This window comes from Drosophila sulfurigaster, unplaced genomic scaffold (assembly GCF_023558435.1).
Source record: "Drosophila sulfurigaster albostrigata strain 15112-1811.04 unplaced genomic scaffold, ASM2355843v2 ctg33_pilon, whole genome shotgun sequence".
Taxonomy (NCBI): Eukaryota; Metazoa; Arthropoda; class Insecta; order Diptera; family Drosophilidae; genus Drosophila; species Drosophila sulfurigaster.
In genome coordinates, this window is record NW_026909711.1 from 29,601 (window position 1) to 42,528 (window position 12,928).

The following is a 12,928-nucleotide window of genomic DNA, read 5'->3' on the forward strand; positions in this document are numbered from 1 at the left end:
AGAGAAAGCAGGCTGACGAGAGGCTGAAGCAATTCCAATGGCTCATTGGAAGACGCTCGAAGCTTAGAAGCAAACTTAAACTGCTCGTCTACAAAACCATCATTAAGCTAATCTGGACCTATGGCATCCAGCTGTGGGGCACTGCCGGCAAATCAAACTGCAGGAACATCCAAAGGCTGCAAAACAAGGCTCTGAGAAGGGTCTCGAACGCTCCTCCTTACCACGACAACAGCACCATCCACGAGGTACTCAGGGTTCCCTGGGTAAAAGATGAAATTCGAAAAGTGAGCACGAAATACATCAACAGGCTCCATAACCACCCAAACGCATTGGCCATCAACTTCTTGGACAACAGCCAAACCGTCAGAAGACTTAAAAGAAAACACTCCTCGACCTGCATATGGAGGATGATGATTAGCCCCCCAGAACCCTACCAACCATCTCTTGTGAGAATTTAATCGACAAGGCTACCTCAAAAAATTTAATTATTGTCCGTACAGACAGATTTTAAATAAATAATTATTGACAAAAAAAAAAAAATGTATAGGTTTTGTGACACGTTTTCTACAATGCTTTTATTTTATTTAGTATTACAATCTAACGTATTTTTTGTTGCACTAATTTAATAATACAACAGTAAAACTTCATTATTTTTAACTTTTTTAATCATATTGCCTTCTATATGATTATTTTCATATATTATTTATATATGACTTATGCCGGCAAAACTCACTCCATATACATAGTCATATATATTTCACTTGTGAAATTTTTCTCATATGACTTGCCTACTGACATCACCACCCCTATATAGGTTTTGTGACACGTTTTCTACAACGAGCTCATTTTACTAAGGTCTACCACCTAATGTATCTTTATGTGGCACTAATTTAATAATACAACAGCAAAACTTCATTATTTTATTATCAATAATTTGTATTAAATACAAGTACAATCGTAAATTGTTTAACATTGTTTAAAATTTTTGTCAAAGTTGAAATCGGTAAAACCTCATATCATATGGCTGCAGTTCAATAAAAAAATCACCATGTCCAAAAAAATTTTTTCTCAAGTTAAATTCAAAATCTTATCTCATTATATTAATAAACTGTATAAAATGCTATTTAAAAAGTTTTTCATTCAATTTTCACATGTTGAAATTTTTTTGTTGAACTCATATCTCATGTCTTAATTTGCGCCACTAATATGATGGCGTCCTTTTGGCTACCAAATTCATGTAATTGCGTACCAAATAAATGCATATTTGAAAAACGCAAGCATTCTCTAAACATAGATATACCATGCATATTTTTAATTTTCGCCACTAATATGATGATCTTTTTTTACCAAAAATATATATAACTAACGCATACTAAATAAATGCATATTTAAAATACACAAGTATATTTTGTACACATTAATATAGTACACATTATATATTATATAAATTTTCTTCTTATATGCGTAATTGTATAACATAATTAATAATAATCATGCATACAATTTTGCATATTTATATATATAAACATATATACGTTTCCATATATACATCATACATATAATATTTTTTATATATGCCTTAAACATATATATTTTATCGAATCGTCAAGCAAAGGATAAGCTGAAGTGGATCGCAGTATGGCAGCTGCTCAACCACTTACAACACCTTGCCTGTTATAAAAGTCGTTTACAATTGATTCAAGGCTTTGTCATTGTATTAAATAATGTTTTAATATATAACTAGCGCGGCACCAGGTGATCGAAGATCCTCTCAATTTACTATGTTATATGTAACATTGGCATCACATCCATCGTCGTCTATTAAATGAATAATAAACTTTTAATGGTTTAGAAGCCATACAATGCAAATTGCCCCTTATTTATCATTGCAGTCCAGCACGGATTCGACCTTAAAGGCGTTCAGGCATAATCCAACGGACGTAGCGACCTACCACTGTTCGCTCGAACAAGTATTGTGCCATTGGTCCGTACCTGCGGTTCTTCTCATACTACACAGGAATGCTGACGCAACAACGTTTTGTCATTAGTAGGGTAAAACTAACCTGTCTCACGACGGTCTAAACCCAGCTCACGTTCCCTTGCATGGGTGAACAATCCAACGCTTGGTGAATTTTGCTTCACAATGATAGGAAGAGCCGACATCAAAGGATCAAAAGCGACGTTGCTATGAACGCTTGGCCGCCACAAGCCAGTTATCCCTATGGTAACTTTTCTGACACCTCTTGTTAAAAACTCTTTAAACCAAAAGGATCGATAGGCCGAGCTTTTGCTCTCCCTGTGTGTACTGAACACCGAGATCAAGTCAGCATTTGCCTTTTTGCTCTATGTGTGGTTTCTGTCCCCACTGAGAGATTAACGTGAGCACCTGCCATGTTGGCTCTATCTCACGGTGCCCAGCACAGAGGACTCAATTTAAGCGTCGATCAGCGCCCCCGGGAAGCAGTTCACAGGTACACATTGAAGAGCCAACTATTTGTATCAGCTCAACCTCCTGTGTGGGGAACGAGGCCCATATAAAACCTTCTCCGATCCATGGTATCACGGCAACCGGTTGTATTACGCAACTCCACGTCGAGCACTCCACTCTATCCGCATTTGGATGGTAAACCACAGCCACCACGATACTCCCCGAAGGGCCGCAACCAAATACCAGGACGGACATATGTCCGCGAGCACCTGGTTCCCGTGGTACCGGAAAAACCTCCGGTCAGGTTTCATACCACAAAGGTACTACCAATTTTAACTTCAAACAGTTACGGGTTGGTGGCCCAGGTGGAAACATCAAGCATACAACATACATACGATCCGATTCATTGCAACCCCACATTCATACATCTCGATTCACGCCTGCCTACCTAGCATTCCCATTCCCCTCACCTATACACACGCACGCATACACTATTCGCACAATCATTCATTCCTGCCTCCAGGAACGCTCATCCGCCGTCTCGCAAATACAATGCGGGCAAACTCATTCAATTTACCTACACTAGTACTAGTGGAGAGTGATTGACTTACGTCAAACCCACCACCAGTCTGCCTAATCCCTAGCTCATCCATCACACGTATATCGCTATACAGTGGACATTCACACAACACATGCATGGCAGTCTTTGCTGCCAAACCGCAGCGGCACTTCGGACTATCGCACAGGCTTTTCAAATGCAAGAATGCATTGAGGGAAGCATGGCCAGTCAACAGGAATCCGAGACTCAGATTAAATCTGAAGTCTGGACGGTCTGCAGCAAAATTGACATCACGAATAAATTCGCGAGTCACCCGCCCATTCACACTTACATCCCATCTAACCTGCCAGTCAGACAGAACACACTCTTTCAACAGCTTCTTACACCTATCCACTGCTAAGCTATTTACGTCCCTTTTAAATAACCACTTATTCTGCAGCAATGGCAGCCGCCTCTTAATCTTGAACATCAAGGCTCTACGTCTGACTTCCGAGTCATGAGGGGCTGCACCAAGCAATACCTGCAAAGCTTTCGTAGAAACAGTGCGGCACACAGGCAAACAACCTAAAAGAATCACACGCTGGCAAGCCAGCATTTTTTTTCTGCCCACCACAGTCTTTGCTGCCTCAAACCACACAGACGACCCATATGCTGCACATGCAACAAATAGGCCGCTGTATATGGTACGTACAGCTCGTCTGCTTGTAACGTGTGACTGGGGTATGTTTTAAAAGAACAAAATTCGTGCACTTCTGGCTTTGGCTCCAGCTAAGCTCGACGGATTGGGGCGGGGATCTTTCTGCCTTTAAAACATTCAGACTTAACAATAAATAAGTGCACTGGGTGTGCGGGACAAAAAAAAAATAAATAATTGAAAATCAAATATTAAGAAAATATTAAACGGACAAGACTTTGGCTCTTAGGAGAGAGGAACCTGATAGCGATGGATCCTCTTCTTCACCCTCCCTACCATGGCAACATAGATCTTAAACATTGCCCCTTTTTAAAGGTAATTACCAAAAACTAGCTTTGGACAGGCATGACCTCTGGAGTACTGGCGACGGACTCCATTAATAACACTTTAGTTATTCATTTTCAAATAACAAATTAATTTTTAATAATAAAAGAAATAGATACATAAGGTTTTGGAAATTGAACTCTAAGTCTTCTCATAGATGAATTAATATTGGCAATAAATTTTTTTATACCATATAACTGAAAATATATATTTATCTACATTATATTCATTTTATCTAATTAAATATAAATATATTATACAATTTGTTTTTGGATTTGATAAATATACATACACATATATATATATATTATATATAAATATATTATATTTATTATATATATATGTATATATGTGGGGAGAATGGGGGGAAGCATACAGGTCAAAGTGTCTGATTGCATTCAACTTGGTGAATGCCAGCATGATTCCTGTCACTGCTTTCTTCAAGCCGACGCACTACCTCCACGTGGTTCTCCCTGGATTGTCGCTCGACAACCGTTGAGTGGCAAACTAAAGCGCGCGACGAGAGTCCTAACTCTACAAACTAGGTTTTGGCGTAGGACTTGGAATCCACCCATGCAAAACACAATTCCAGTGAAGGAAGCAAGAGAAGCCTCGGAAAGGAACCGATCTAACGTTGACGACCATAGCAAACGTAAAAGGACAATGATTTGAGAGTATGCACTTGGAACGTACGAACTTTGTACAGACCTGGTGCTGCTCAACAACTAGCAGATACCCTCAACAAATGTAGGGCTGACATCACTGCTATCCAGGAGATGCGATGGATAGGACAAGGCTGCATAAAGAGGAAGAACTGTGACATTTACTACAGCTGCCATCCAGAACGGCATGAATTTGGTTGTGGTTTCGTTGTAGGTGCCAGGCTGCGGCGCCGAGTCTCTCTCACTTTCGGCCAATAAACGAGAGAATTGCAACGATCCGAATTACTGCCAAATTCTTTAACATCAGCCTGATATGCGCACATGCCCCAACGGAGGAAAAGGACGATGCCACCAAGGACGCTTTCTATGCGGAGCTCGACCGAGCTTATGGCCGCTGTCCTTCCCATGACATTAAAATTCTCCTCGGGGATTTTAATGCCAAGGTAGGACGAGAAGACATCTTTGGTGCCACCGTCGGGCGATTTAGTCTACATGAGACCACCTCGAGCAATGGTCTCAGATTAATAGGCTTTGCAGCTGCGCATAATATGGTAGTTCGTAGTACCGGATTCCGTCATTTGGACATCCATAAGGCATCTTGGCTCTCTCCCGATCGACTGACCAGAAATCAGATCGATCATGTTGTGATCGATGCAAGGCACGCATCTAACATACTCGACGTACGATCCTGTCGGGGTCCCAACATCGACTCCGACCATTATCTTGTTGCAGCTAAGATTCGCACACGGCTATGTGTGGCGAAGATTGCACGTCGAAGTGCGTTAAGAAGGCTGGACATCGGAAAGCTGCAATCACAACAGGCGAAGAATGCATTCTCCACTCACGTCTCGGGGCTATTAAGCCGAGCACCTTCAATACCTCAAGACATAAGCGATATGTGGGCGCTCATATCTCACTCCCTGCGAGCTTCGGCAGAAGAGGTGCTTGGATTCCAGCGTCCTATAACAAGGAATCCATGGTACGATCAGGAGTGTCGTGACGCAACAGCTGCAAAGGACGCCGCCTACAGAAGAACACTGCAGGCTGGGGCGACACGAGCTATTGTGGACGTCTACAGGTTGAGAAGAAGATACGAAAACGCCTTTTCAGACGCAAGAAGAAAGAGCAGGAAAGGCGAGAGTGTGAGAGCATAGAGAGCAGCGGATGCAGAAATGAAGCACGTAACTTCTACCAGAGGGTCAAGCGTCTGACCCAAGGATTTAAGTCTGGTGCAGTGGCGTGCAGGGACGATGATGGAAACCTTGTCACAGAAGCAGAGGTCGTGCTGAGGTTATGGAGGGATCATTTTTCGAGTCTGTTATCTGGCTCAAGCACAGACTCTGAAGATTATGATCCACGAACCCCAATCTATGGCACTGATATTGAAGTGCCAATCCCGAGTCATATCGAAGTCAAGGATGCAATCCAACGGCTTAAGAACAACAAGTCTGCAGGTGCTGACGGCCTGCCGGCAGAACTGTTTAAGGCAGCTGGTGATATGTTGGTAGGGAGCATGCACCAACTAATCAGCAAGATATGGCTCACGGAGAGCATGCCCGAAGATTGGAATCTCAGCATGATCTGTCCCATCCTGAAGAAGGGTGATGCCACGGTGCGCACCAACTACCGCGGAATTAGTCTTCTTCCAGTTGCGTACAAGGTCCTAACGAGCGTATTGTGTGAAAGACTGAAACCCCATGCTGAAGCACTGATTGGACCTTATCAGTGTGGGTTCAGGCCTGGCAAGTCCACTGTTGACCAGATTTTCACCTTGCGCCAAATCCTGAGAAGTCTTACGAAAACCAGATCGACACGTACCATCTCTTCGTCGACTACAAAGCTGCATTTGATAGCCCCCGGCGAGATCGCCTATATGCCGCCATGTCTGAGCTTGGTATACCAGCAAAGCTGACTAGACTTTGCAGAATGACATTGAGCAACACCATCAGCTCTGTCAAGGTAGGATGTGGCCAATCCGAAACCTTTACTACCAAGTGTGGCCTCAGACAAGGTGACTCGCTGTCTTGTATACTCTTCAATATTTTAATGGAGAGTATTATAAGAAAGGCTGGTGTACATCGGACGGGCACGATATTAACCAACAGATGTGTCCAGCTCCTTGGTTACGCTGATGATATTGATATCATTGGCCGCACCAAGCGTGATGTCACAGGAGCCTTCGGGGCTATTGAAAAGGAATCAGCAAAAGTAGGACTAGCAGTTAACATGGAAAAAACAAAGTTTATGGTGTGCTCTAGCAGAGAATCGCGGCGTCTTGATTCTCAGCTGACTGCAGAAAACTATAGCTTTGGGTCCGTCAAGGAGTTTATTTACCTAGGCACTGCTATAACAAGCACAAATGATGTCAGTCTGGAGATTAAGCGGAGAATAACACTTGCCAACAGGTGTTACTTTGGGCTCAGTAGGCAGTTTAATAGTAGAGCTCTCTCGACGCACAAAAACCACACTCTACAAGACGCTCATTCTTCCAGTACTCTTATATGGTGCGGAGTGCTGGACTGTGACGCAGTCAGATGCAGCTGCTCTTGGAGTGTTCGAGAGGAAAATTCTTCGCAAAATCTTTGGTCCAATCTGCGTGGACGATGTTTATCGCATCCGATACAACCACGAGCTGTATGAGCTATACGGCGATGTTGACGTGGCCAGTCGAGTGAAATCTCAAAGACTTCGCTGGCTGGGCCACGTTGCCCGTATGGATGAAGATGCTCCGGCTCGTAAGGTGTTTGATGCGATGATTGTTGGGACACGAAGGAGAGGACGACCCCGAACGCGTTGGCAGGACCAGGTGATGGATACCCTGTCCACACTTGGTGTTACCAACTGGCGAAGGCGCGCTCAGGACAGAGCCGCGTGGAGGCACATCGCGCTTCAGGCTGAGACCCGATAAAGGGTTGTAATGGCCACATAATAATAATATGTATATATGTACATATACATATGTATGTATACACATTAAAATAAATTATAAGCATTAGAGAAATGTCGTTCATGGAGCGTATAAATGGAATAATTCCGAATATCCAACCAAATCTCAAATTTAATGTTTCCTGTTGGGAAGGGATGTTTCAACCTGATACGCTCAATTCACTAAAGTTTATAATCTGCGATGAAGTCGGTTATCGCTCGCTCTCGCATTCGCAGTCGGACGTGTTTTTTTTCTTCCCTCTTAAATTTGTGATTTTTCATTAAATTTCATATTTATTTACAATTAATATAACATTAATTTTACTCTCTCACTTGTGTTTTAACTACAGATCGTTAAATCGCTGTGTGCTTTCGTGTATTTAGTAAATTATTATCATTCTTCTGAAAATATAACAACAAATTGTGTGGTCAAACTTTTGCTTTGCGTTGTTAGCAAAACAATTCTGTTTTCGTTGCCGCTTCACTTTGTTTTTGTATTTTTGTTTACTTTCACGCTCTTCTTTTTTCACTTGCTATTCTTTGCGCTCAACGCTGTTACAATAATTAACTCTCCCTCTCTTGGTGTTGTTGTTGGCTATCGTCTATCTTGCGTCTCGCTCGACCCGCGCTTTACTCTCAGTGCTTGTGCTTTGTGCTCTCAACGCTCTTTAGAATAGTAACTCTCCCTCTCTTGGTGTTGTAGTTGCCTACCTATCTTACGTCTCGCTCGACCTGTGCATACTCTCTGTGTTTTGTGCTCTTCGTAAGTACAGATCATATTAGTTTGCAAATAATTTATCTATTTTGATTTATTTCTTTTTTGTTTTTTAATTGGTTTAATAATATTTGTTTTAACAACATGTTGGTCTGTTATAACAAGAAATGCCGGGTGCCAGTTGGTGCCAAAATGGGTTTTGTTTGTTGCTGGTTATGCGACAACATTGCACATGAAAAATGTGCTGGCTTTAACGGCCGTATTGTTGATTTGATTTCGGCCAAGTCTGGATTGAGATGGACTTGTGAACATTGTAGGGACTCTGAACGCAATATTGCTGGGTTTATACGGCAGACGCGAACTGGGTTTAAAGATATATTGGCGGGCTTTAAAAAACTCTCCGATGGCTTTTCTGCTTTGGATTCTGGGTTTAAGAGTATGAAGCTCTTGACCGAGTCTCCGAAGCGTAAAAAGGCCAATACGCGTCTGTCGATTACCCCAATCGAGCTTTCTGTCACAGTTGATGTTCCAAGCTTATCTATACCACCTGCTGGGGAATTAATGTCGTTTAGTTCTCCGTCCCCTCAACCTTCGGTTGCTTTGGATGTTCAGATCATGACATTACGTCATTAAGATTGGAGTCTCCTGCTCCGGCTTCAATTTTGTTGTCGACTGAGATGGGGACGGTTGAAGAAATTCAACCATCACCATCCTCTGTTGAGATAGTTAGTGCTGTAACGATAGAAGAATCGCCTCCAGCCCTACCTCAGTTGTCCGCAACACATTAGTTGCAGTGCCACCTCTTAAGCAGATTTTCGTTTCAAGGCTTTCCCCTGATACGACATCTGATGATGTTCGGGCTTATATTAAGTCCAAATCCCAAGCCAGGGTTAAAGTAGATAAATTTAATTTCTCGTATGAACGAGAGATTTCGTCTAAGAATTTTGGCCGGAACACCTATTAGTTAAAGAATTTGTTGCGAAAAAGAAAAATCGGTCTCCGGTTTCTCTTCCTAGTAGTGGCAAGAATTCGATTTCAAAGCCTTCTTCTATGTCTGTCAGTTCAAAAAACTAACATCCTCTTTACTTCTTGGCTATCAGAATGTAAGAGGTGTTTGTAGTAAACTTACTGACTTATATTTAAATAGTGTATCTTTCCCTTTCAATGTCATTGCCTTTACTGAAACTTGGTTAAAAAATGACATCCTTGATACGGAAATCTTTTCTAGTAGATTTTCCGTATACCGACGTGACCGCAAGGTACGTCGCGGTGGTGGGGTTTTAATTGCAGTAGATGCTCAATTAAATTCAGAGTTGATTGATCACACTTCTGACATTGAGCTAGTGGCTGTTAGATTATCCTTTGGTAGTTTTAACATTTGTATTTCTTGCTCATATATCCCTCCTGCTTCAGATGATGCTTTATATTTAGCTCACTTTTCTATTATTAATAACATTTATAATATGCTTTCTGATCGTGATCACTTTATAGTCCTTGGTGATTTTAATATCGCATTCCGCCAAGAATCTAAATGGACTTTGCCCCTCTGTTTCTCATGTTTTTATTGATAGTCTCTTTGGGGTATCATTGTCTCAGATTAACGGTATTCCAAATAGCTTAAACAGGTCTCTAGACCTTATTTTTGTTTTAGACCCAGATTCATGTTCTCTATCGAGAATATCTCCTATATCTTCCCTGAAGACCCTTACCATCCCACTTTAGAAATTATGTTGGAGCTCCCATTTATTGCGTCAGAGTCGAGCGTACGTTGTGGTGAGCTTTCTCGTTGTTTTCGGAAAACCGATTTTGAGAAACTTGCTCTGCTTATATCTCAAACTGACTGGTCTCAACTTTCGTTGTCTACAAACTTGGATAAAGCGGTTGAATTTTTTTATTCTACTTTAAACTCGCTATTTGATGCTTGTGTTCCATCAAGTATTCCACATTTGTCTGATAAACCCTTATGGTTTACTAAGAAATTATCGAATTTAAAAAATCGTAAGTCGAGATTTTACAAAAAATTCAAGGGAACTGGCTCTTCTTTTGATTTTCTCCGTTATTCTGTTGCTCAAGCTGCTTTTCGCACTCATAACAATGAGTGTTATAATAATTATTTGAGTAGGTGCAGAATAAGATTTCAGCGTGATCCAAAGCGATTTTACGACTTCGTTAACTCGAAGCGTAGATCCGCGTCATCACCAGCATATATGTCTTTGGAGAATATGACTGTATCTAATGGTCATGATGTTGCCGATTTATTTGCGGACTTTTTCCAAACGACATATTCTGTCCCAAGTTCTCAAAATTCCTTTTCTTATCCTTATCAGTTAAATACATCTAATTGTATTTTGTATTGTAATTACTGAAAGCTCTATTTTAACGGAACTATTGGCTATAAAACCTGTTTTTTCGGCTGGTCCGGATGGAGTACCTAGTTGTGTGCTAAGGTATTGTGCTGGTAGTATCTGTAAACCGCTTTTTAAATTGTTTGAATTATCCGTTAACTCATGTTCTTTTCCTAAAATCTGGAAAAAATCATACATTATACCTCTCCTAAAAAAAGGGAGCAAATCTAAAGTTCAAAATTATCGCGGTATATCTAAATTGTCTGCGATTCCGAAAGCATTTGAAAAAATTATAACTTCTCAACTGCAACATCTGTGTAAATCTATAATTTCACCTTACCAACATGGGTTTGTGAAGTCTAGATCCACTTCTACTAACTTATTGGAGTTCTCTTCTATTGCAATTAAAGGATTCGAGAATAAAATGCAAACGGATGTCATTTACACCGATTTTAGTAAGGCTTTTGACTCTGTTAATCATCACCTTTTACTGTATAAACTTAATGTTTTAGGGTTTCCTCATAGCCTAATTGAGTGGATATCCTCATACCTTTCCAACAGAATTCAGAATGTTTATTATAATGGTTTTGTATCTAAATGTGTTGTTATATCAGGTCACTGATATCCAATCGTGGTATCTTGTAGTTGGTGTATTTCACTTGTTATTAATAACGCATGCACGTCAGTGCAATCTTGAATCAGTTTTATCAATGTTCTTTATTTGTAAGTAAAATGCTCTCTTACCCTAAGTACATAAGTTCAGCGCGCACTGCGCTGCCGGTTCAGCCGGCAGCGGCGCGGCTGCATTATATATTACTTATATGTATATACTTATACGTCAATGGACAAGCATGCTTTGTCTTACATAAATTCTTTAGAGTGAGAGAGTGTATTATGCACTTATGCATAGGGCACTGGCGGTCAGCGTGCATATGCTGACTTAGCCGAATTCACACAAGTGGCGGATCATGTTACGCGCTCACTTGATTTTGTTATTGTTTATTATGATTTGTATGTGGCTGCACAAAGTGTTGCCGCCACATAAGTGCCAAACACAGTGTACACGCGATACAAATGGTAATCACAGTGTACACCCGATATGTATGACATATGTGCATATTACATCTCCCTCCTTTTGAAAATAACGTAATATAATGAAGTTATTTTGATTTATTGTTTTAAAATGTTTACAAATTTAAAATTGAAATTTTGAAAAGGATTTTACTTTATCGTTTTTTTTAATTCAAATTGAAATATAAAATTTGATTTTTTAGTTTAAAACGCGATTATATATATTTTTAATGTAAATAATAAAGTAATTATATATATATATTTTTTTGTGTTTTGGTTGATCAGGCCAAGTTCTTTTTTTAATTTTTTTAATTGAAAATTTTTAACCTATCCTTATGGACCTTTTGGGTTTTATTTTTCTCGCCTTTAATTACTACGTTATCTCTGTCTTCTATTTTAACTACTGTATAGGGTCCTAAATATACTGGGTCCAATTTATGGCCAGTTTCGTTTTTAATATAACTTTATCTCCTATTTGTAGTTCGAAATCTACAGCTTTTTTGTCATAAATTTCTTTATTCTTAGTTTTGTATTTGTCGAGCATTATTCTTGCTCTTTTATAGGCTGATTCTAATCTAAACTTAACTTCTTTAGCGTAATCATCTATGTTATATAAAGGATCTATTCTATTTATAGTACTAAAATCATTTGGTAAATTATGCAATTTTCCAAAACTAACTCATATGGACAATAGTTATGTGCCATAGAGGGGGTCGTGTTGAAACAGTATACGAAATATTGAATCCATACGTCCCAATCAGTTTTATCAGCTGATATATAAGATCGTATATATTCATTGAAAGTTCTGTGACTTCTTTCGATTGTTCCAACGGTCTGGTGGTGGTGTGCAGTAGATGTTATATTATTAATCTTTAAGTATTTGCACAAGTCATTTATAATTGAATTCTTATATTCCGTTCCCATGTCCGAAATGAACGTCTTCATTGGACCGTACTTGAGAATAAAAGATTCAAATATTGCTTTTGCTATTGTTGTTGCACTTTTGTTTGCAACTGGTATAGCTACTAAGTATTTAGTCAAATCACATATAAGCGTGACTGCATATTCATTTCCATGCTCTGACTTTGGTAATGGACCAATTGTATCCACTATAACTCTGTCAAAAGCTTGTACTGGTGTTTCAGTAATTGTTAGCGGGGTCTTATTATGTTTAACTGTTTTTGATTTTTGGCATTTTGACATTT